At 48.9% G+C, this 23,135-nt stretch overlaps 1 pseudogene; it reads right to left on the reverse strand.

Moving 5' to 3' along the window:
• Window positions 1-336: 336 nt before the first annotated feature.
• LOC123822885 lies at window positions 337-22,401 on the reverse strand (annotated as a pseudogene).
• Between the last annotated feature and the right edge of the window lie 734 nt (window positions 22,402-23,135).

A 23,135-nucleotide genomic window follows, 5' to 3' on the forward strand; every position in this document is an offset into this window, starting at 1 on the left:
ACAGGAGAGAAGGTGGTGGCGGCTCTCACTGCCCTCAGGAGCAAGTACACCCAGGAATTAGGCACATGCTTCTGAAAATAAACAACAACAACGGTGTTTTCTGGGAGCTGGTTTACAAACACACCACCTGACTGTCATTTCAAATCCCAGTTGCTCTTTCAGTCTCATGGAGTTTCTAGAGAAAATACCAAGTCCCTCATCTCATGCTCAGAGAAGTTCTTGATGAGACCAGGCAGTGTTTTTCATGATGGTTTTGTATTTATTTCTCCCAAACTAGTCTTTTACAATGAAATTTATTGGAGTGTTATTAGTTCATACACAGGTGTCAGCGCTGGCCGCTGTGGCTCAGTGGGGTGAGGAGCACCAGCCTGCAAACCAAAGGGTCCCCTGCTCCGTTCTTGGTCAGGGCAGGAGGCTGGGTCTCAGGCAGAGGGCATGTCAGAGGCAACAAATCTGTGTTTCTCTGGCACATGGATGTTTCTCTCCCTCTGTCCTCTTCCCCTCTCTAAGAAATAATAAACAAAATCTTAAAAATATTACAGAGGTTTCAAGCATGCAATTCTATGATATGTCACCTGTATATGGCATTATGTTCACCTTCCCAAGTCAAATCTCTCATCAGCGTATATTTCACTCTCTGCACCCTCCTCTGTCTCACTCTGACCCCTTCCCCCTGGTGATCACCACTCCTTTGTCTGTGTCCATCCATACAAACAAGTCCTGATATTTATCCTTTTAACCAGGTGTTTAAGACAGATTTGCTGTCTGACCCAAAGACATGCACAGTCAGCTGATGTAAAAAATAAGAGCAAGAAAAAATGTCCTACAGGAAAGTGGACCAGAGATGGAGGGTGAGCCCAGGTGTGGATCTGAACCTGTGATGAGGGCTGAGCCCCAGGTCAAGGGGTTGAGGACAGAGGGGCCAGTCAAGGAAAGTCAGCAGTGCAGTGAGGTGAGACGCCCACAGTCTAACTGTGCAGAAGCCTCTGCAGCACCAGCCCTGCCTCTCCCTGCACAGGAACCACACTCACACCCTTCACAGTCTCAGCAGACTCTTTCCCAGGGGCACCCACAGTTTCTTCTAGGGCTTCTTGGGATCATCAGACTCTTCTCCAGGCTCCACCTCGCTGACTGGTGGGTTTGTTGTCCCCTGTGGTCAGCTGCTGGCTGCATTGTGGAGTCTTCTCCAACTGTGCCAAGCTTCCCACAGTAGCACCCCGAGGACCATGAGGATCAAGCCAGACATACCCAAGTGGATGAGGTTCTCCACTGCGTAGCCTTGGGGTGGATAAGCTAGGAATTGTGGGTAAAGAGGTTACAAAAGTCAGGACAGACTCAGATCACCCCAGTCCCCATGTATGTCCACTAGGGCACCTGCATCTCATGGACCTGTTTTGATGCTCTGAACACAGTTCCATAATTGATAATTTCCCCTACTCTCTACTCTTGGATCTGAGTTGTTTTCTTATCATGCCAGAGGATCAGCTGCTCCAGAGAAAAAGAAAACCAACAGGATATGAGAGAGGAGATGTAGGATGGCTTAGGTCATCTCTTTAATTCTTTAATGTGTCTCTGAAACTAGTGGTACCCAACTCGATTCCCTGAGGTAAGCATCTCTGGGGTCTGGTCTTGCATTGCTTTGGAAAGCCCAGATGCACACAGGGAACTTCACATTGTCCTGAATGTCAGGATCTACGCTTTCATTGCTCCACCTCAGCTAGCTCCTTGTACGTCTGCCTCGGGAACATAATTACTGTGTCTCATTCCTTTCTTCTTTCTATCAGTCTTTCCTTTTTAAACAATAAGCAATTGACTGTGTACAACCCAGGCATTTTGGGTATTGAGAATTACCAAACTTAACATAACCTCTAAGTGTTCATTCAGTTTGTAATCTAATTGGAAAATTGGTAAAAAGTAGCAAAAAGATAAATAAGAAACTAATATCTTCGGGTGCACACCTACATGAAAATACTGATCTCTATAGATCACAGACAGGTTCCAATGATGTGACAAATGAAATCACAGGCAGTACAAGGACCTCTGGGAGGGGGAAGGGGACACTGCTAGGAGTTCTGATGGGAGGTGATTTCGAGGATGACCTGACCCAGCTGACTACTTGGTGCTCATGGATATGGAACAAAAGTCCTGCTGTCCTCCCTCACCCACGTAATATGAGTGGCCCCCCATGGAGACAGGACAAGCTCAGAGAGGACTCATGTTCTTTCTCCTGCAGGAATTCACTGGCATAGAAATTCTAAACTGACTGAGCTTTTTCAAATCCTGGAATGGATTCTGCTCTGATAGATGGGAGAACCGAGTCCCAGATACAGGTGGGATTTTGTCACTGGGGCTCACTTCAAGGGGACTGAGTCAACTCCACTTGGGTTTAGACTATCAGAGGATCTCCATCACCCTGACTCATAAAGGAGAGGCCTCCCTGACTCTATCTCTTATGTGGGATTTATTCCACAGGGACCAGGACAGCTCAGGTGCCTAGAATCAGCGGCAGGACAGAAGCAGGCGTGGCTCCTGCTCTTTTCTCCCCATCAGAGCTCGGCATCTTCCCCTTCATGTATTTCCTCCCCGCTGACCACATGGGACCCAGTGACCTCCCTGCTGCTTTACACATGAGGCCCCTTCATTACTTCTCCACATTTATCCCAGGACTTTAGGAAACAAGGCCTTCTGGAACTATCTGATGTGTTGAAGTGTTGAAGTGAGAAAGTAGCAGAAGCCTGGTGGAGTCTGTGTCTCCTCTAGGCTAAGGGGCCTCTGCTACCCAGCAGACGTGAAGTTTGTCCCTGTGGAGGAGGGTCTGCAGACCCCAGCTGCTGCATGACACAGGAACCAGGGGAGGCTGTGGATGAGCCTGCCTCTTCATGTGTCCTATAGTCCAATAGATGTCCCGCAAATGTTGGCCCTTCACACACTTCAGTCTCCTCCCTGCACACACCAGCACTGGATGGACCCCAGGTGGGGTGAGGCATGGAGAGGGAGGGGGACTCCCCATTTTCTCCATCTCTTTATGGGGTGGGATTCCCCTTATTGATGACCTCACTGTTTCACCCTCCTTCCCATCCCAGCCCAGAGCTGTCCTGGGATAGAGTCTGCTCCCTCAATGGACATGGGTGGGAGTTCCTCACCTGAGACCAGGAGCTCCAGGGGGTCACTGGGCTGTGACAGCTGGAAGGGGGAGGAGCTGCATGAGATGTAGCACCTGTAGGTCCCATGGTGGCCCAAGGTCACAGGGCTGATGGTGAAGTTGGCCTGAGAGGGGGCAGCTGTGTCCTTCAGACGAAGCTGCTGGGGACGATCCAGGGACCACTCCCTGTGCAGGTGGAAGGTGTCGGCCCTGACCTCAGATCCACACTGCAGGGTCACATTCGCTCCCCAGGGCATTGAGGGTCCCGGCTGGGCTGAGAGGGAGGGTGTCCTGTACATTCCTGGGGAGAGGAGGGTTGTGATGTGCAGAAGGTCACATCTCCCCCCATGCCCTTGACCCTGAGCTGAAAGACCATGACTTTTCCCAGGAACACTGACAGTGACCCCTCTCAGGTCTTCTCAGTCCCTCTGGGTGGGTATCTGCTCTCTCCATGCCCCTCATTCTCATTTTATCACTCCCTCCCCTAGACCTCAGCCCCTTCAGCCTCTGCTCCAGGACCCTGACCTGGACCACGTCACCAGCACAGTGACCCCAGGCCAGAGTCCTAAGCTGGCAGTCAGGACAGATGATGGCCCAAGTCTCTTCACCTACAATCAGGATATGCAGGGGAGCTCTGGAAGCTGACCACATACAGGATAGTTTGTGTCTACTGTAGCACCTTTACCTGCTCCCATGGGTGAGGTTCACAGGACTCAAGGGGAATCAGGGCTCTGCTACCCATGGAGATGTTGGGGGAGTGTGGGCCCCTGGTCCTTGGTCAGAGCAAATTGGTCAAAGTCAGGCCCCGAGTGACACTAGAGGGTCAGGCTGCCTCCAGGCAGCAGCAGGGGGCCTGACTGGTCTGAGAGGGAGGGCTCCCTGTACACACCTGGGGAGAAGGGTCATTGGCACCCTGAGGATACACACACCCACTGCCCATTGTGGCTGCAGAGAGACCTCTCACTTGTCCCTCCTTAAGTCTCCTGCCTGTGATTCTGTCCCCAGTAAACCCCTGTCAGTGACCCCCATATCTCCTTGGGCTTCATCAGACAAGGAGATTAGATCAGTTATTTGGGGCAAAGGTAAGAATTGGAGCCAAGCGTGGACCACTTCACCTGTGACCTCGAGATGCAGAGGGGCACTGGACTATGACCACACATTGGGGTTGGAGCTGGAGGAACCATAGCATCTGTAGGTCCCCCCATGGGAGGAGTTCACGGGGCCCACAGGGAAGACAGCCTGCCACCTCCTGTCATAGGATCTCTGTTCCGATTTCCTGTGTTGGGGTGGCTCAGGCCCTCCCTCCTTTAGTAGGTGGACAGTGTCTCATGTGGACTGTGAGCTGCACAGGAGGGACAGATTCCCTCCTGAGGCCACCAAGGGGCCTGGGTGGGCTGAGAGGGAGGGTGCATTGTGTTCTTCTGAGGGAGAAGAAGGATTCAATTAAAAGGAATTGTAACCCTAGTTTCCCCAGGTGTGAGCTGTGAGGGGTGTGCCCGCCCCCTAAAGCCACACTCTGTCCCCTTCATCCTCTCAGGAGGAGCCTGCAGTGGGGAGGAGACCCTGGTTCCCTTTTACCTGTCACCAGCAGGAGCAGGGGTTCACTCAGCTCGGAAAGCATGCCCCCAGTGCTGTATGCACACTGGTACAGCCCGGTGTGCTGCGAGCTCATGGATGGAATGAGGAACTCGGTCTTGTTGTTGGAGGTCCCTAGGTTGCTTCTCATCCAGGGATCAGAGCCCCTCTCTTTATACAGAATGTAGTCATGTGCCTACAGAGACCCCTGACACCAGATATCACAGGGCTCCCCTCTTTGATGATGGGGCCTGGGTCAGCCCAGATGGAGGGTTTGGGGGGAAGTCCTGGAAAGGAATCAGACTTGCAGTGTCAGGAGGGTCCTTGTCCCCTCAGTTTCTTCAGCTGTCACTCCAAGGCCCCTCCCACAATTGTCACCACCAGCCAAGACCCACTGTGTGTCCCCCAGCTGCCCAGGGGCATCATTGTGCTCAAGTAGGAGCTCTCAGGGAGGACTTACCTGCCTGGACCTGGTCCCATGGGCCCCGACACAGCCCTGGAAGAGAGTTCCTGTGAGATTATCCTACAAACCAGACACAGAAGTTCAAGGCCTCATCCGGGCCCCTGAGTCCTGAGGTCATATCTGAGGCTTCACCACCTCTTCTTCCCCAAGAAGTTGTGTCCCCCCTGATACTCCTCATCCCTGGGGTCTGTTGGGACTAGGAGGACCTTGGGATTGACAGGATGCCATCCCTCATCTTTCTCCCAAAGCTCAACAAGACAGAGAAGAACAGTAAGGGTCAGGGTCGTGATGCTTCCTGCCATGGTCACCAGTGTGCAGACAATGTATAAATTCACTGGAAACACAGAGTAACAAATGGGGTGTTACGTGGTCTCACCTCTGTGTGACAGGTCATGGGTTCCTCATCAGTGGCCTGGCAGGAAGGGAAGTAGCCCCTCCTGAAAGTTGGGCCAGAGGAAACAGCAAGCTCTGGACCTTTCAGCCTTATCTCAGTCTCAGCAGACCCCACAGGCTCTGCACCCACCTCATGTGACACTCAGATCCAGAGGGTTACACCTGTCCTGGAACATGAAGATAGAGGACACCAGGCAGGACTCAGGAGCAGCCCAATTTCTGTTCCAGTTCTGATTCTGCCTTTTCTTGATCTTTGTGTCCTTGGGTAAGTCAGTTCCCTTTCCTGAGACCCTGTAAATGCCATTTTTCTTCCTCTTTCCCACAGGCCAGACCATCAGGAAGCATGTGGTGAGCAGTCACCCTGTGCAGTCACAGTGCCAGGTCCTGGAGAGTCACTGCTGAAGCTGCCAGACTCTGTCCCTGGAGTCACAGGACTCAGAGGAATGAAAACAGACAGGCAGATATGTAGACGGCAGACAGATAAGTTACAGACTTGTGAGATTGTCAATGTCGGGAGAAAGAACAAGGCAGTGAGTTCAATAACAGGTGAATACCATGCAACCTGTTTCCTGTCTGTTAGTGTTACAGGGTGCAGCCAAGAGGGGGGACCCCAAATAGGCATTTGAAATGGGGTCCAGAACTTAAGGTGTCCAGGAGATTTTAAGATGTCTCCACCCGCCACCCCCCGCCCCGCCCCTGGTGTGGGTTGGGGGAAGGGACAAATGGAGCAGGGTCATTGAGAGCTGTTTTGCATAGCAACAGCCTTGCAGCTACCCTCTGGCGTGGTCATTTAACATATCTATAGCCTTTGGCTGGTCGCTTAGATATGTTAAATAGCTGTGGCCATGCCCTGAGCCAGGGGAATGGAAGTAACTTTCCCATCAAGACATAACTGGGGGGCAGGTCCCCTGAGTTACAGCGCCTGCGTGGGAGCTTGGAGATGATTGACTCCAGGACACGGGGCCACACCTGCCCAGACTCATGATGGCAGCCCAGTAAAGCTGGAAGGATATGAATTCTGGCATGTGAAGCCGAGTGTGGGAGGAGTTGGAAATGAGGCTGCAGAGGAAGATTGGCCGTGGGGATTTAAAACCCAGACTTGGCGGCCATTGGGGAGAGAACCATGCTGCTTTAGGAAGGAGTGCCATACTCAGCCCTGAGGAGGAGAGCCATGCACAGCCCTGAGAAGGAGAGAACCATGTGGCTTTAGCAGAATGGGGAGGACTTCAGCCATTGAGGGAGAACCATGCGCAGCCCTGAGAAGGAGAACTGTGCTGCTTTAGGAGAGAGAACCACGCGGCCTTGACAGAGTGGAGACTCCCATAGCCCTGAGAGGGAGAACCACGAGGCCTGGACAGAGCGGGGACCCCCACAGCTTTAGAAGGGGAACCACCACCTGGTTTTAGCAGAGATCCTGGCGACTCAGCTGAGGGTGCTGGGAACCCAGGGAGGTCTCCCAGTCGAGATGGAGTATTAATTAAGAACCAGAGGACTGCCTGAGCCATGGACTTCTATTTCCTTTCCTGAGATACAGTACTCTGGACTGGGCAAAGGGGGAAGGAAGGAAGGACTGTGTCTGTTTGTGGGTGTTTTTTAGGGACTTTAGGATTTTTGATAAAGACATTAGGTCACTACTTGAAGTCTGTATAGCATTAAATAAACATTTCCTTTCCTTTTCATGAATCTCTGGCATTGAGAGACGTCTTTCCTCGGGCGGTGGACATGACGGACCTGGGGCCTTTTAAATGATAGTATATCGTCCCAGGCCCCCCTTGTTTGTTCTGTAACATTAGGGCGTCCTTCTCAGGGCTTTGCTGACCCAAGACATTAGCAGGGGTCAGTGCAGAGTCCGTGGGCTGGAGAGTGTCCTTGACCAGAAAGAGCTTGGGCTGTTCTCAGTAGTGGTCTCAGTCAGGCGAGGGCTGTGTCCTGGTCACAGAGGATCTGGAGCACCACGTAGATAGTTTTCATTTTATCTTGGAGTCAGTGGGACAAACAGATTTATGTTTTAAAAAGGCTGCTCTGATGTGAAAATGTCATGCCAGCAGGTTCTATTGATAATGAACTCCATCAGTCATAAAATTCCAACATCCACCTGGCCCATGGATGGTGTGTCCATCAGTATTTTATGTCATTCACTGTTGTGTGGGTCACTGGCCAGCAGTGATCACAGAACGCTGCAGATGGCTCGATGAAAACAGGCAAGAAAAAAATATGCACAGAGACAAACTAGTTTCTGTGGAGAAGTAGGGACGAAATTGCCACCCCCTCTAGTGAGGAGCGCGCCGATTTACTGTTCAAACCTGCTTTTATTGGGCTCATTTTGCATAATAATACAGGTAAAGTGCAGCACTCATTAGGGGGAAGTAAGGAACCATAGAAAACAAGGAACTCTGCTGGTCTATTTTGAGTCGGGGTCAAAGAGCTGTAAGACTCTGAGGAACAAACTAACTTCCTCCTTAGACCCCTCTCATTCAACTGAGAGCATTCTAAACAAAGCAGGTTTCACAGTAATTTACATATTCTTTCTTAGGCCTGATCACCCGGGGAATCCGCCCTTTTCAGCACAGAGCTGCACCACCCCGTCATTGTTTCAGGCTTAGGTGGAGCAAGGGAACTAAGGCAACCAAGAGATAAGGAGATTTTCTCCCAGACGATGAGAACTCAGGCTATGTCAAAGACGAGGAGCGAGGGTCCATCACCCCCTTTTGCTGCAGCCCCCCAAGTCCTTCTTTTGGGGGGCCTCCCAAGTGATCGTGCCTGTCTTAGGTCATTCCCCCCTTGGGGAATCTTACCCATCTTTGGCTAACCGACCAAGCTTTTTGGGGTTCAGTTATGAATAAAGCAGCAGAAGCAGCATTCCTGCCAGGGAGATAAGCTTTTGTCTCCTTGCTGGCTTAGGGTTCCAAGGGCGTTCCCTTAGCCTTAGCCTAGGCAGGGGTTTCAGCTTCTGATACCAGTCAGGGCGGTTCCCAACAATTCACACAAACCTGTAATGCAAGCAGCACTTAGAGTTGACTGGGATGAGACAGGATGGCTCTCTGTCCTGTCTTGATCTTGGTAAGCAGGTGGCTGGGTTCAGAGTGTCTGAGAAAGCAGCAGAGGAAAGCACAGGATTTTGAAACAGCTCAGTTCCTGATTGTGGTTTTGGGTGGAGGGGAGTGTGGTTAACTGGTGATTTTGGTTTAGGAGGGTGAGTTGTGTACCTGGGGCTGGTGAGTTTAGCTCCTGCCTAACCACTGACAGCTTTGAATGTCAGATGGTGTAACGTGGATCTGTTCTGAGAGTAGGAACTTGTGGAGGAGGGGAGCAGGCAGGCTCAGACCAGGTCCTTTGTAGAAAGAGTCCTCAGGAGGTGGAGAGAAGAGTGAAATGGAGTAGGTGTGGGGCTTGGATTGGAGATGCAGGAGGGAAGCTGATGTGCTGACAAGACAATTGAATCTTGTGATGGATTGTGGACATTGTTCAGAGGAGCTCAGTGGGGCATCATGGAATGGAGTGGATGATGGACGGAAACTGGCAGAGTGGGAAAGGAAGGATGTTCTACCCTCTTCCTGGTGCCTGAAGGGGCCTCTGGTGCTGTCACCAGTAGGGTGACCTGAGAGGAGAGGGTGACATGGGGAGGAACTGCAGAGATTGGTCACTGTTTCTCAGAAAAAAGTATGGCCCTGCTGGGACCCTGGATTTTCTTTCCCCAAACAGTTCCCTTCACTGACTTCCTGTTTGGATCAGTCAGCACCAGCCTCACCTTCATCGCCCTCCTTGAAACCTCTGGGTCAGTTCTGCCTCCTCAGGGGCCCTCCTCCCCTGAGCAGAGCTCTTCCCCTCACACTGGGAACTCCCTCTCCAGCATCAGGTAAGAGCCCCTGTTGAAAGCAGCCAGGGTTTTAAATGAAAACAGACAGACTCAGGGATCTGTGAGGTGGTTTATGTTCCTGAACTGGGAGCAAAATGACAATGATAACAGTGAAGAAACACCATACTGAGAGAAACAGTTGATCATGTCATAAATTTCTTGAAAGTCATACGTTTACCTGCCCAAGGAACTCAGGCATGTTATCTTTGAAAACCAAGCCCACACACATTGTGAACCTCTACAAACTAGTCAAGGAAAGTTGAATCCACCCAGACAGAAATGGCACATCACACGTGGAGGAACCAGGATGGAGTGACTCCACATTTCCCATCAGAAACCATCAAGGTCAGAAGACTCTAATGTCCTGAGAGGTGAGAAAATTTCACCTTAAATTCTTCTGGAAATATTTTTCAGGAAAGGAAGTGAAATAAAGGAAACCTGAGCATCTGACCTGCTTAAACAGACAAGTTCTTTAGGAAGACAGGAGATAATTAAAAAAGGACACTTGGAAATTCAAGAGTTAAAGAACAGTCATATCTAAGTAAATATCTAAGTAAATGTAATGCCTATTTTTATCCTCTGAACTTTTAAAAAACAGGCATGTGTGTTGAAAGCAGAAATGGACACATCATCTGGTGGGGTGTGTGATGTGTGTGGATGGACTAGAGATTCCAACAGCAGTGCAAGGCAGTGGGCATAAAGGGAACTGCACTGTTGTGAGGCTTCTGCATTGACCTTGCAGAGGTAAAATATTATCTCCTCTGTGTAGAATCTGTGAAATTAGGTTGTATATTATAGTACTTACAACCATCACTGAAAAAGCAATGTAGAAAGACTCATAGTTAGAATTCCCATAGATAAAGTAGAATGGATGCTAAAAAACAATTCCAAAACACAAAGAGGGCAGTAGTAGGAAACCTGAAGAGAAAGCAGGAGGTGTGACATGCAGATACAAACAATAAAATGAGAAAGCTAAAACAACTTTGTTTATGATTACATTAAATGTAAATGGTAAAAGCACAAGGAAATGGCATATTTTAGGACTGGATTAAAATACTGGATTCCTCTAGTATATATTAAGTTAATGCATGGCTTAATGTTTAAAAATATATTTTATTGATTATGCTATTACAGTTGTCCCATTTTTCTCCCTTTATTCCCCTCTGCCTTCTTCACCTGCATTCTCCCCTTCAGTTCATGTCCATGGTTTGTACATATAAGTTCTTTGGCTTCTATATTTTCTATACTATTCTTAACCTCCCCCTGTCTTTTTTCTACCTACCATCTATGCTACTTATTCTCTGTACTTTTTCCCCCTCTTTCCCCTTTCCAGTCCCCCGATGATAACCCTCCATGTAATCTCCATTTCTGTCATTCTGTGATTTTCTTGGATAAGACCCTTTAACATTTCATATAGTAAGGGCTGGGGGATGATGAACTCCTTTAACTTGACCTTATCTGGGAAGCACTTTATCTGTCCTTCCATTCTAAATGATAGCTTTGCTGGATAGAGTCATTTTGGATGTGGTTCCTTGCCTTTCATGACTATGGATACTTCTTTCCAGCTCTTTCTTGCCTGCAGGGTCTCTTTTGAGAAATCAGCTGATAGTGTAATGGCAACTCCTTTGTAGGTAACTGTCTTCTTTTCTCTTACTGCTTTGAAGATTGTGTCCTTATCTTTAATCTTGGCTAAGGTAATTATGATGTCCCTTGGTGTTTCCTCCTTGGGTCCAACTTCTTTGGGACTCTCTGAGTTCCTGGGCTTCCTGGAAGTCTATTTCCTTTGCCAAATGCAAGTTGTAGTTTTTCCCATCACTGTTGGTTCCCTGTACATTTTCCTTTATTTCACTTTTTATAGCCTTCATTTATTCCTCTAATTTGTGACCATATCCAACCAATTATGTGAGCATCCTGATGACTAGTGTTTTGAACTGTGCATCTCATAGGTTGGCTATGTCTTCATCACTTAGTGTATTTTTTCTGGAACTTTTATATGTTCTTTTATTTGGGTCATTTTTTTTTGTCTTGTAGTGCCTGTTATGTAGTAAGGGGCAGAGTGTTAGGTGTTCACCAGGGCAGGGTCACCCATGTCTTTACATTGTGATGCTGTATGTGGGGAAGAGGTCCGAGAGGGAACAGTGCTGGTTGCTCTGTTCTCTGCCAGCTTTCAGTCACTTCCCCCAGTACACACAATCAAATTGGGCCTTTTTTTTGCTGATTCTTGGGTGGTTGGGCTTGTGTACATTCTAGAATGTTGTGGGTCTGTCCAATCAACTCTCCTGTGAGGCTGGCAGTTTCTCCCACTGCTCTCTCACCCTGCACAGGTGTTTTCAGTCTGAAGCTTTGAGACTTTATTTCCTCATACTGGAACCCTGGGTTGTGTGGTCTATCTTGATTCCCAGGCGTGCCTCCCCATTTATCTGCATGCAAATGTGGTACTGCCCAGCCAGAAGCCACTGCTTCGTGGTGTCCTCCAGCTACCACCTTTTGGTGAGTCCTTTCTGCCTGGCTGCTCATCTCCTAGTGGTCTGGATGAATGTATCTCTTTCATTCCTTCACTATTGGACTTCCATACATTTTGATTTTCTGTGAGTTCTGATTGTTTTTGTTTTTTAATTTGTTGTTGTCCTGCTTTTGGTTGTGTGAGGAGGCACAGTGTGTCTACACCTATGCCTCCAATTTGGCTGGAAGTCTTGGGTTTATTTTGGGAGTTTTGATTGTCTTCCATTGGTCTGTATGTCTTTGTTTTTTTGTGTTTTTTTTGTTTGTTTGTTTTTTGCAGTTACCATGCTGTTTTATTTGTTATAGCTGTGTAGCATAATTTGATATCAGGCAGTGTGATGCCTTCAGCTCTCTGTTCTTTTTCAAGATTGCTTTGGCTGTTGGGGGTCTCTAGTGGTTTTGTATGAATTTTATTATTGGCTGTTGTATTTCTGTGAAAAGTGCATTTGAAATTTTGATAGGGCTTGCATTGTATTTGTAGATTGGGTAGTATACACATTTTAGTGAATTCTTCTTAACTGTAAATGCAGATATAGTTCCACTTATTTGTGTCTTTTCAGTTTCTTTTACCAAAATTCTAGAGTTTTCAATGTTCAGAAACTTGACCACCTTATTGATCATCTGTTGTGTTTGATGTTATTGTAAATGGGATTAAATCTTTATTTTCTTTCCTGATTTTTTTATATTTTGCATATAGGAATGCCACTGATTCCTGAATGGTCATTTTGTATGCTGCCACTTTTCTGAGTTTGTTTTTAAGTTTTTAGCATTTTTTTTGTGAAGTTTTTAGAGGTTTTTATATAAGAGATTGTATTGCCCACACACAGTTTTATTTCTTTCTCTCCAATTTGGACCCCTTTGTTTGTTTTCCTTGTCTGAGGGCTCTGCCTAGGATGGTTAGTGTGAGTTGCACAGGAGTGGGGAGAGTGGGCTTCCTTGTCCTGTCGCTGATCTCAGAGACAAACCCTCAGCTTTTCAGTGTGCAGTCTGATGTTGACTGTGGGCTTCCTCATGTGACCTTTATTTTGCTGAGGTGTGTTCATTCCACCCTCAATTTGTTGACAGTGTTTGTTATGAAATGTTTGTTTTGAGTGAATGGTGTCCTTTGTCCAATGTCTTCTCTGCATCTGTTCAAACAAGCGTATGTTTTATATCATTTACTATATTGTTGTGGTGACAACTCTTATTGATTTTCATATGTTAGAGTGTTTTTGACAATTTTTAGGACCATGTGGTAAATCCCACTTGATCATGGTGTTCAAAAGGTTAAATGTGCTCTTGAATTCCTCATGATAATATTCATTGAGATATTTGAATATATGTTCAACAAGAATATTGGCCTCTTGTATTTTTCTTGCTGTATTCTTTGGTTGAACCCCTCTGTACCATTGCTCCTTTCATTCACTTAATTTTTCCACTGTGAAATTTATGGGTTTTATTTGATGATTTCTGTCTCTTTATTGAAAATGCTGTTTGGCCCATGTCATGTTTTCCTGACTTTATTGAATTGTCTTTCTGTTTTTGTCTTGTACTCATGGAGTGTCTGTTGAATTATGTGTTGGGTAAACTGCTGTTCTCCATGTCTTTGGGTTCAGCAATTGGGATGTTATTATGATCTTTGGTGATGGCATAGACTTTGATTCTTCCTGATCTTTGGAGTGCTGTGTTCTGTTTTTGTATTTGATGTTGCAGTCACCTCCTGCAGGCTTGACCTCAGGAGAGAGATGGTTTCTGTTGGCCCTGCTGGTGTTCTGGGGCTTCTGGTACCTTGTGTGAATGGAGCAGCTTCGTGCTTCTGGCTCCCTCTTGTGGCAGGATTCTCAGGTTGTAAGTCTGGTCCTCATCTTTCTGTATATCTGGCCAGTTGGTAAACTCTGTCTTTGTCTTTTTGTTTTTCTTTAATGTTATTTTAAAAAATAGGCTATGACTTTTACAGACACGGGCCCCAGTCCCCCATGCCGTCTCCAAGTTCCAGCTGGCCCCAGTGCATTCTCAGGCCTCTTGCTTGGTTTCTTGAGAGGATCAGAGTCATGTTAGGGTCCTCAGGGGTCTCCAGAACTGAGTCTTGATAACAGGTGTGTTGCTCGTGCTCTGGGCTGGGGAGGATGGGGAGGGCTGCACCTGGCCCAGTAGGCTGGCAGTGATTGGGCCAAGTACTGGGCTCTGCAAGGGTCTCTGGTCAGGCTGTGGGGCGCCGCCCCCCCCCCCCCGCTCCTCAGCAGTTAAGGCCGAAGCAGGATGGAGGCACCCGATCTTGGACAGATGGTTGCTGCTGGTGAGGTGCTTGCAGCAGAGAGGACAGGGGGAAGAGCTTTTGTCCCAGGTGCATTCGGTGGTGACCAGCTCCTGCCCACGTGCGAACTCTCTGTCCCAGCCAGGTGTGTTGCAGGCACGGGTGATGTGCGGTGCGCGGACTTGAAGGAGCTCTGGTTTAGCCCGGGAGGGGAGTGCGGTGGCTCTCAGCGGTAGGGGTGCAGGCCTAGGACCCCGCCCAAGTGCTAGAGGACAGGGAGCACAAGGATGGGGCGAGGACGGGTGGCACAGTGCCTGCCCAGGACTCCGGGACCTGCCACACAGGTCAGTCAGCATCCTGGCAGCCAGCAGGAGTGGTGCGGCAGTGGCTTCAGGCCTGGAGAGACACCTTGTGCACACCTGGGCCCACAATGGGGTCCCTGCTCTGTGCCTGGTGGGCTGAAGGGCAAGTTATGCCCAGGGACGGGTCCTGAGCACAGGGGGGCGAAGTAATCCACACAGGTCACCTTGCCCATCGGCCCAAAAAGGTGCTCGACTGGGACTCAGTGAAGTGATGGTACCGGAGAAAGACCAGGGGATGTGGCAGATAGTGGTGGACGGTTCTCCTGCCCTCAAGAAGAAAGAGGGGAAGGGACTAGGAAAGAAAGTGTATGAGTGACCCAGGGACATGGACAACAGGGAGGGAATTTTGTGTTGAAGCAGGGGCGCGAGGGGGGATGAGATGAGCGGAGGAGGGCAAAGGGGGGAAATTGGGAGAACTGTAATACAGTAATAATTTTAAAAGATCTTAAAAATACGGAGGATCGAGGTGGGGATGGCTTGGGTGGGTGGGAGTGGTGGTGGGTAAATGCAGACAACAGTACTTGAACAACAATAAAACAATTAAAATAAATAAATTATATGTAGTTCAAGTGGATGCTTCAAAAGACCTTTGAGTCTGTATTTTACCCCTTTTCTCTATACTGGAATCATAGGGGGGGAAAAGATTTAAAAAATAAACACATGAGTAACAGCAAAAAAAACCAAAGCAAAAAAAAAAAAAAAAGGAAGGAAGACAGAAAGGAGCATTTATACCCAGGAATTAGACAAATGCCACAAATCAGGGCTTATGAATAAAATTGGTGTTTTCTGGGAGCTGGTTTACAAACATACAGCCTGAGTCTCACTTCACAAACCTGTGGAGTTTATGGAGAAAACACATGAGGTCCATCATCTGACACACAGAGCAGTCTTTGAGGGGATGAGGGAGTGTCTTTCATGATGGTTTTGGATTTATTTCTCCCAAACTTGTCTTTTACAATGATATTTATTGCAGTGATATGAGTTCATACAATTCCACAGGTGTCAGCCCTGGCTGGTGTGGCTCAGTGGGGTGAGCACCAGCCTGCGAACCAAAGGGTCCCCTGCTCCATTCTCGGTCAGGGAGCACGGCAGGGTCTCAGGCCAGGGCCCAGGCAAATGGCAAGAAAAATGTGTTTCTCTGGCACATGGATGTTTCCATCCCTCTCTCCATCCCTTCCCCTCTCTAAGAAATAATAAATAAAATCTTAAAAATATTACAGAGGTTTCAAGGGCACAGTTCTGTGTTTCATCATCTGTATATGGCATTGTATTCAGCTTCTGAAATCAAGTCTCTCCTCACCCTGTATCTCACTGTCTCCACCCTCCTCTGTCTCACTCTGACCCCTTCCCCCTGGTGAACACCACTCTGTTGTCTGTGTCCATCCGTCTAAACTAGTCCTGGTGTTTATCCTTTTAACCAGGTGTTTAGAACAGATTTGTTGTCTGACCTAAGACATGCACAGTCTGTGAATGTGGACAATAAAAATGAGAAAAATGTCCTACATGAAAGTGGACCAGAGATGGAGGGTGAGCAGAAAAGTGAATCTGAACCTGTGATGTGGGCTGAGCGAGGTTGAGGACAGAGGGGCCAGTCAAGGAAAGTCAGCAGTGCAGTGAGGTGAGACGCCCATAGTCTAACTGTGGAGAGGCCTCTGCAGCACCAGCCTCACCTCTCCCTGCACGGGAACCACGCCCAAACCCTCCACATTCTCAACAGACTCTTTCCCACGGGTGCCCACAGTTTCCTCCAGAGCTTCTTGGGATCATCAGACTCTCTCCAGGCTCAACCTTGCTGACTGGTGGGTTTGTTGTCCCCTGTGTTTAGCTGCTGGCTGCATCATGGAGTCTTCTCTGACTGTGCCAAGCTTCACACAGCAGCACCCCGAGGACCATGAGGATCAAGCCAGACACACCCAAGCAGATGAGGTTCCCCACTGTGTAGTCCTAGGGTTGATCAGCTAGAAATTATGGGTAAAGTGGTCACAGAAGTCAGGACAGACTCAGATCAACCCAGTCAACCTGCATGTCCAGCAGGGCACCTGCATCTTATGGACTTGTTTTGATGCTCTGAGCACAGACCCATAACTGAGAATTTCCCCTACTCTCTACTCTTGGAGTCTGATTTATTTTCCAATCATCCCAGAGGATCAGCTGCTCCAGAGGAAAAGAGAACCAATAGGATATGAGAGAAGAGATGTAGGGTTGTTTAGCCCATCTCTTTTCTCATCTTTAATGTGTCTCTGAAACTAATGGTACCCAACTCAATTCCCAGAGGTGAGCATCTGTGGGGTCAGGACTTGCATTGCTTTGGAAAGCCAATATGCACATGGGGGACTTGAATTTGTCCTGAATGTTAGGACATGAAAGAGTGACAACTGGATGTATGTTTTCATTGCTCCACCTCAAGTACCTCTTTGTGTCTCTAACTTGGGAACATAATTTCCACATCACATTCCTTTCTTCTTTCTATCAATCTTTGTTTTTTAAGAAACAAATGATAGAATATGTACAATATAGATATTTTTGGTATTGAGATTTACCAAAGTTAACATAACCTCTAAGTGTTCATTTAGCTTGTAATCTAATGGGAAGATTAGTAAGAAAGTAGCAAAAAGATAAATGAAAAAATAAATCTCTAGATGCACACCTGCATGAACGTACAGAGCTCTGTAGATCACAGACAGCCTCTGTCGATGTGACAAATGAAATCACAGGCAGTACAGGGAACTCTGGGAGGGGGAAAGGGGCACTGACAAGAGTTCTGATGGGAGGTGTTTTGGAGGCTGACCTGACTCAGCTGACCATTGGTGCTCAAGGAAATGGAGCAGAAATCCTGCTGTCCTCCCACATCCACGTAATGACAGTGGTCCCCCCGTGGAGCCAAGACAAGCTGAGAGTGGGCTCATGTTCTTTCTCCCACAGGAACTCACTGGCATCAAAGTTCTAAACTGATTGAACTTCTTCAAATCCTGGATTGGATTCTGCTCTGATAGATGGGAGAAGCAAGTCCCAGATACAGGTGGGATTTTGTCACTGGGACTCACCTCAAGGGAGCTGAGCCACTCCACTTTGGCTTAGACTATCAATGGATCCCCACTCACCCTGACCCATAATGGGAGGCCCCTTTGACTGTGTCTCATATGTGGGTCTGATTCCACACGGACCAGGACAACATAGGGGCCTAGAATCAGCATGAAGATAGAGGCAGGAGTGGTTCCTCCTCTTTTCTTCCCACTTGAGCTGGGCATCTTCCCCTTCATGTATTTCCTCCCCACTGATCACATGGGACCCAGAGACCACCATGTCTGATGTTTGAGACAAGAGGCCCCTCCCTGGAGCTTCCAGACAAGGTGGAGGCATAAGTAGTCGCACTGTGCCTCCTCACACAACCAAAAGTAAGGATAACAAAAATTTACAAACAAACAAAAAAAACCAGAACAGAGAGAAATGAACCAAATGGAAGTCTGACTACCATACATCCAGACCATTAAGGAGGGGCGGAGTTGGAGGCCTTCGGAGAGGGGTCGAGGGGTACCGGCAGGAAAAACTGATGGCTGGCAGACACTAGAGCACAGGGTGCAACAGCAGTTGGCGGACCCCAGAAGCCCAGGGGCAGCTGACTGAGCAGTGGCAGACCCTGGGCACTGGGGGGTGGGCAACAAGAAGCCCGTGAGGTGAACAAAGCAGCTGGCTGTCTGCAGCCACACATTTGCTCGCAGACAAACTAAGGGAGAACTGGCAGCAACACAGACTGCGCAACCCAGGGACCCAGGAACGGGAAATAAAACCTAAAAGCAACGACTGAAAACATCTGTGGGAGTTGAGGCCGGGAGATTCTCTCAGCCTCACAGGAGGCTCCTTGGGGAAATCCACAGAGTCCGAGAAAGTACACAAGTCCACTCGCCTGGGAGTCAGCACCAGAAGGGCCCAATTTGCTTGTGGGAAGTGGCAGAGGGTACTGAAGTCCTAGAGAGAGCAGAACAGGCACCATTGTTTCCTATTGGACCCTGCCCCCACATACAGCATCACGACCCAGCGACTGAGGTACCCCGCCCTGGGGAACACCTAAGGGTACGCCCCTCATACCTAACAGGTGAGACCAGATCAAAGGAAAAAAAATTAAATTAAATTAAAAAGATGGCTCAAACAGAGTGAAAAGCCCCAGAACCAGTTTTTTTTTTTTTTAAGTGGCCAAGAGATAGCCAACCTATCAGATGCACAGTTCAAAGCACTGGTGATCAGGATGCTCACAGAATTGGTTGACTTTGGTCATAAATTAGATGAACAAATGCTGGCTACTATAAGAGAAATGAAGAAAAATGCACAGGGAACCAATAGTGATGGAAAGAAAACTGGGTTTCAAATCAATGGAAGGGACCAGAAGGAAGAAAGGAACAATGAAACGGAAAAGAATGAAGAAACAAGAATTCAAAAAAATGAGGAGAGGTTTAGGGACCTCCAGGGCATCTTTAAATGTTCCAACATCCAAATTATACGGGTAACAGAAAGGGAAGAGGAAAAACAACAAGTGGAAAAGTTATTTGAACAAATAATAAAGGAGAACTTCCCCATTCTGACAAGGGAAATGGACTTCCAGGAAGTCCAGGAAGCTCAGAGAGTCCCAAAGAGGTTCTCCCCAAGGAGGAACACACCAAGGCACATCATAATTACATTACCCAAGGTAAAAATGAAGGAGAGAATTCTAGAAGTAGCAAGAGATAAGGGGACAGTTACCTACAAAGGAGTTCCCATCAGAATGTCAGCTGATTTCTCAAAAGAGACCTTGCTGGCAATAAGGGGGTGGAAAGAAGTATTCCAAGTCATGAAAGGCAAGGACCTCCATCCAAGATTGCTCTATCCAGCAAAGCTTTCATTTAGAATGGAAGGGGAGATAAAGTGCTTCTCAGATAAGGTCAAGTTAAAGGACTTCATCATCACCAAGCCCTTGTTATATGAAATGTTAAAGGGACTTATCTAAGAAAAAGAAGGTAAAAAATATAAACAGTAAAAAAAGACATCAAACTCACAGTTAGTAACAACAATACCTAAAACAAAAGGAAATTAAGCAAACAAATAGAACAGGAACAGAACCACAGAAATGGGGATCACATGGAGGGTTAGCAACAGGGAAGTGGGAGGAGGAGAGAGGGGGAAAAGATATAGAGAATAAGTGGCATAGACAATAGGTAGAAAATAGACAGGGGGAGGGCAAGAATAGTATGGGAAAGTAGAAGCTAAAAAACTTATGACACATGGACATAAACTAAAGGGGGGGAATGTGGGTGGGAGGGGCTGAGCAGGGTGGAGGGGAGTGAAGAGGGAAAATGGGACAACTGTAATAGCATAATCAATAAAATATATTGAAAAAAAGAGAGGCTCCTTCCTTGCATCTCCACCTTTATCCCCAGGGCTTTAGGAAACAAGGCCTACTGGAACTATTTGAAGTGTTGAAGTGCTGAAGTGAGAAAGTAGCAGAAGCCTGGTGGAGTCTGTGTCTCCTCTAGGCTAAGGGGACTCTGCTATCCAGCAGACATGAAGTTTGTCCCTGTGGAGGAGGGTCTGCAAACCCCAGCTGCTGCATGACACAGGAACCATGGAAGGCTGTGGGTGTGCCTGAGCCTTCATGCCTCCTATAGTCAATAGATGTCCCCCAAATGTTGTCCCTTCACACACTTCAGTCTCCTCCCTGCACACACCAGTACTGGATGGACTCTCAGGTGGGGTGAGGCATGGAGAGGGTGTGACACTCCCCATCTTCTCCATCTCTTTATGGGGTGGGATTCCCCCTTATTGATGACCTCACTATTTCACCCTCCTTCCCATCCCAGCCCAGAGCTGTCTTGGGACAGAGTCTGCTCCCTCAGTGGACATGGGGTGGGAGTCCCTCACCTGAGACCAGAAGTTCCAGGGAGTCACTGGGCTGTGACAGCAGGAAGGAGTAGGAGCTGTGTGAGCTGTAGCACCTGTAGGTCCCATTGTGGTTCCAGGTCACAGGGCTGATAGTGAAGTTGGCCTGAGAGGGGGCAGCCGTGTCCTGCACACAAAGCTTCTAAGAAGGATCCAGGGACCCCTCCCTGTGCAGGTGAAAGGTATCAGCCCTGACCTCAGATCCACACTGCAGGGTCACATTCACACCCCAGGGCACTGAGGGCCCTGGCTGGGCAGAGTGGGAGGGTTTTCTGTATATTTCTAGGGAGAGGAGGGCTGTGATGTGTAGAGGGTCACTTCTTTGTCCATACCCTTGACCCTTAGCTGAGGAACACTGTCCTTGTCCAGGGACACTATCAGTGACCCCTCTCAGCTCCTCTCAGTCCCTATGAGTGGGCATCTTTTTTCTCCATGCCCCTCACCCCCCTTTCTCACTCCCTTCTGTAAACCTCTGTTGTCTCTGACTCTGGTCTAGGGCCCTCACCTGGACCCCACCACCGCCATGGTCATCCTGGGCCAGAGTCTTGAGCAGGCAGTTAGGATAGGGGCAGGGCTCCTCACCTGCAATCAGGATGTCCAAGGGGGCACTGGGGGTGGTCCATACATAGAAGAGGTTGTGTCCACTGTAGCATGTGTACTGGCCCCCATGGGTGAGGTTCACAGGGCCCAGGGGGAAGTAGGGGTTGAGCTGCACATGAAGATGTTGGGGGGGTATGGGCCCCTGGTCCTTGGTCAGAGTGAATCTGTTAAAGCTGGGCTCCATGTGACACTGGAGGGTCAGACTGTCTCCAGGCAGAAGCAGGGGGCCTGCCTGGGCTGAGAAGGAGAGCTCCCTATACACACTTGGGGAGAAGGTCATTGTTACTCAGGGGACAGACACACCTACCACCCACTGGGGCTCCAGGGAGATCTCTCACATGTCCCTCATTAAGTCTTCTGCCTGTGGTTCTGTCCCCAGTGAACCACTGTCACTTATCCCCAAAACCCCCAGGGCTTAAGAGACAGAAAGTTTAGGTCAGTTATTTGGGGCACAGGAAAGAATTGAGCCCAAGTGTGGGCCACCTCACCTGTGACCTTGAGGTGCAGAGGACCACTGGGCTGTGACCACACATTGGGGTTGGGGCTGGAGGAACCATAACATCTGTAGGTCTCCCCATGGGAGGAGCTCACTGGTCTCACAGAGAAGACAGCCTGCCAGCTCCCACTGTAGGATCTCTGCTCCAATTTCCTTTGTTGGGGAGGCTCAGCCCTTCTCTCCTTCTGCAGGTGGAAAGTGTCCCATGTGGACTGTGAGCTGCACAAGAGGGACACGTTCCCTCCTGAGGCCACCACTGGGCCTGGGTGGGCTGAGAGGGAGGGTGTGCTGTCCACTTCTTAGGGAGAAGGAGGATCTGAGTTAAAGGGAACCATCACCCCATCTTCCCCAGTAGTGGGCTGTGAGGGGTGAGGCCCCCTAAAGCCACACTCTGTCCCCTTCATCCTCTGAAGAGGAGCCTGCAGTAGGGAGGCCCAGGTTCCCCCTTACCTGTCACCACCAGGAGCAGGGGCTCACTCCTCTCAGACAGCATGTCCCCAGTGGTGCAGGCACACTGGTACAGCCCTGTGTTCTGTGAGTTTATGGACTGAATGAGGAACCCAGTCTTGTTGCTGGAGGCCTGTGGGATCCTCATTTCCATGGGATGAGAGCCCCTCTCTTTATACAGGATATAGCCACTCCCCTGCAGAGACCCCTGACACGAGATGGTCACAGGACTTCTCTTACTGACCATAGGGCCTGGGTCAGCCCAGATGGAGGGTTTGGGGAGAACTCCTGGAAAGCAATCAGACTTGCAAGTGCAACGGGTGTTCTTGTCCCCTCAGTTTCCCCAGCTGTCACTCAAAGGCCCTTCCCACATTGGTGTCCACCGGTCCAGACCCACCGTGTGTCTCCCAGCTGCCCAGGGGCATTATTGTGCTGAAGCAGTAGGTCTCGGGGAGGACTCACCTGCCTAGACCTGGTCCCATGGGCCCTGACACAGCCCTGGAAGAGAGTCCCTGTGAGATTATCTTTCACTCCATCCACCAAAGCTCCAGGCCTGGTCTGGGCCCCTGAGCCACTTTTCCTTCCCCTTGGAGTCCTGTCCCCATTGAACCTCCTGGGTTCTAGACCTGGGAGGGGAGGAGACCCTTTCCTGTCTTTTCTCCAAAACTCACCAAGACAGAAAAGAGCAATGAAGGTCAGTGTCATGACATGTCTCCCAGGGTCCCCCGTGGGGCAGATGATGCATGAAGTCCACAGGGCCCAGGTGGATAGACAGACACAGGGTGTGACAAGATCCCAGCTCTGTGAGAAAACTCGGTTTCCTCTGCAGCTGCAATCTGTGTTGCCTGAAGGATGGTCGAGGAGACAGCAGGATCTGGGACCTTTCAGACCAGATCTGAGTCTCACTAGACCCTGCACACACTACCTCCACCTCATGAGACACCCAGGTCCAGATCATGAGGTTAGGGGGGGCAACAGGCAGCTCCCAGGAGCAGCCCAGTTTCTGTTCCAGTTCTGACTCTGCCTCTTCAGAAACCAGTGTGACCTTGGGCAATTCACTTCCTTTATTTGGAGACAATGTAAATGAGAATTTTCCTCCATCCTTTGTCAGTCCCAGTATCTGGCCCATGTTTCCTGAGCAGGTGCCCAGTCCAGGCAT

Source organism: Phyllostomus hastatus, unplaced genomic scaffold, assembly GCF_019186645.2.
Source record: "Phyllostomus hastatus isolate PE091 unplaced genomic scaffold, TTU_PhHast_1.1 phas_contig_459, whole genome shotgun sequence".
In the NCBI taxonomy this organism is placed as follows: domain Eukaryota; kingdom Metazoa; phylum Chordata; class Mammalia; order Chiroptera; family Phyllostomidae; genus Phyllostomus; species Phyllostomus hastatus.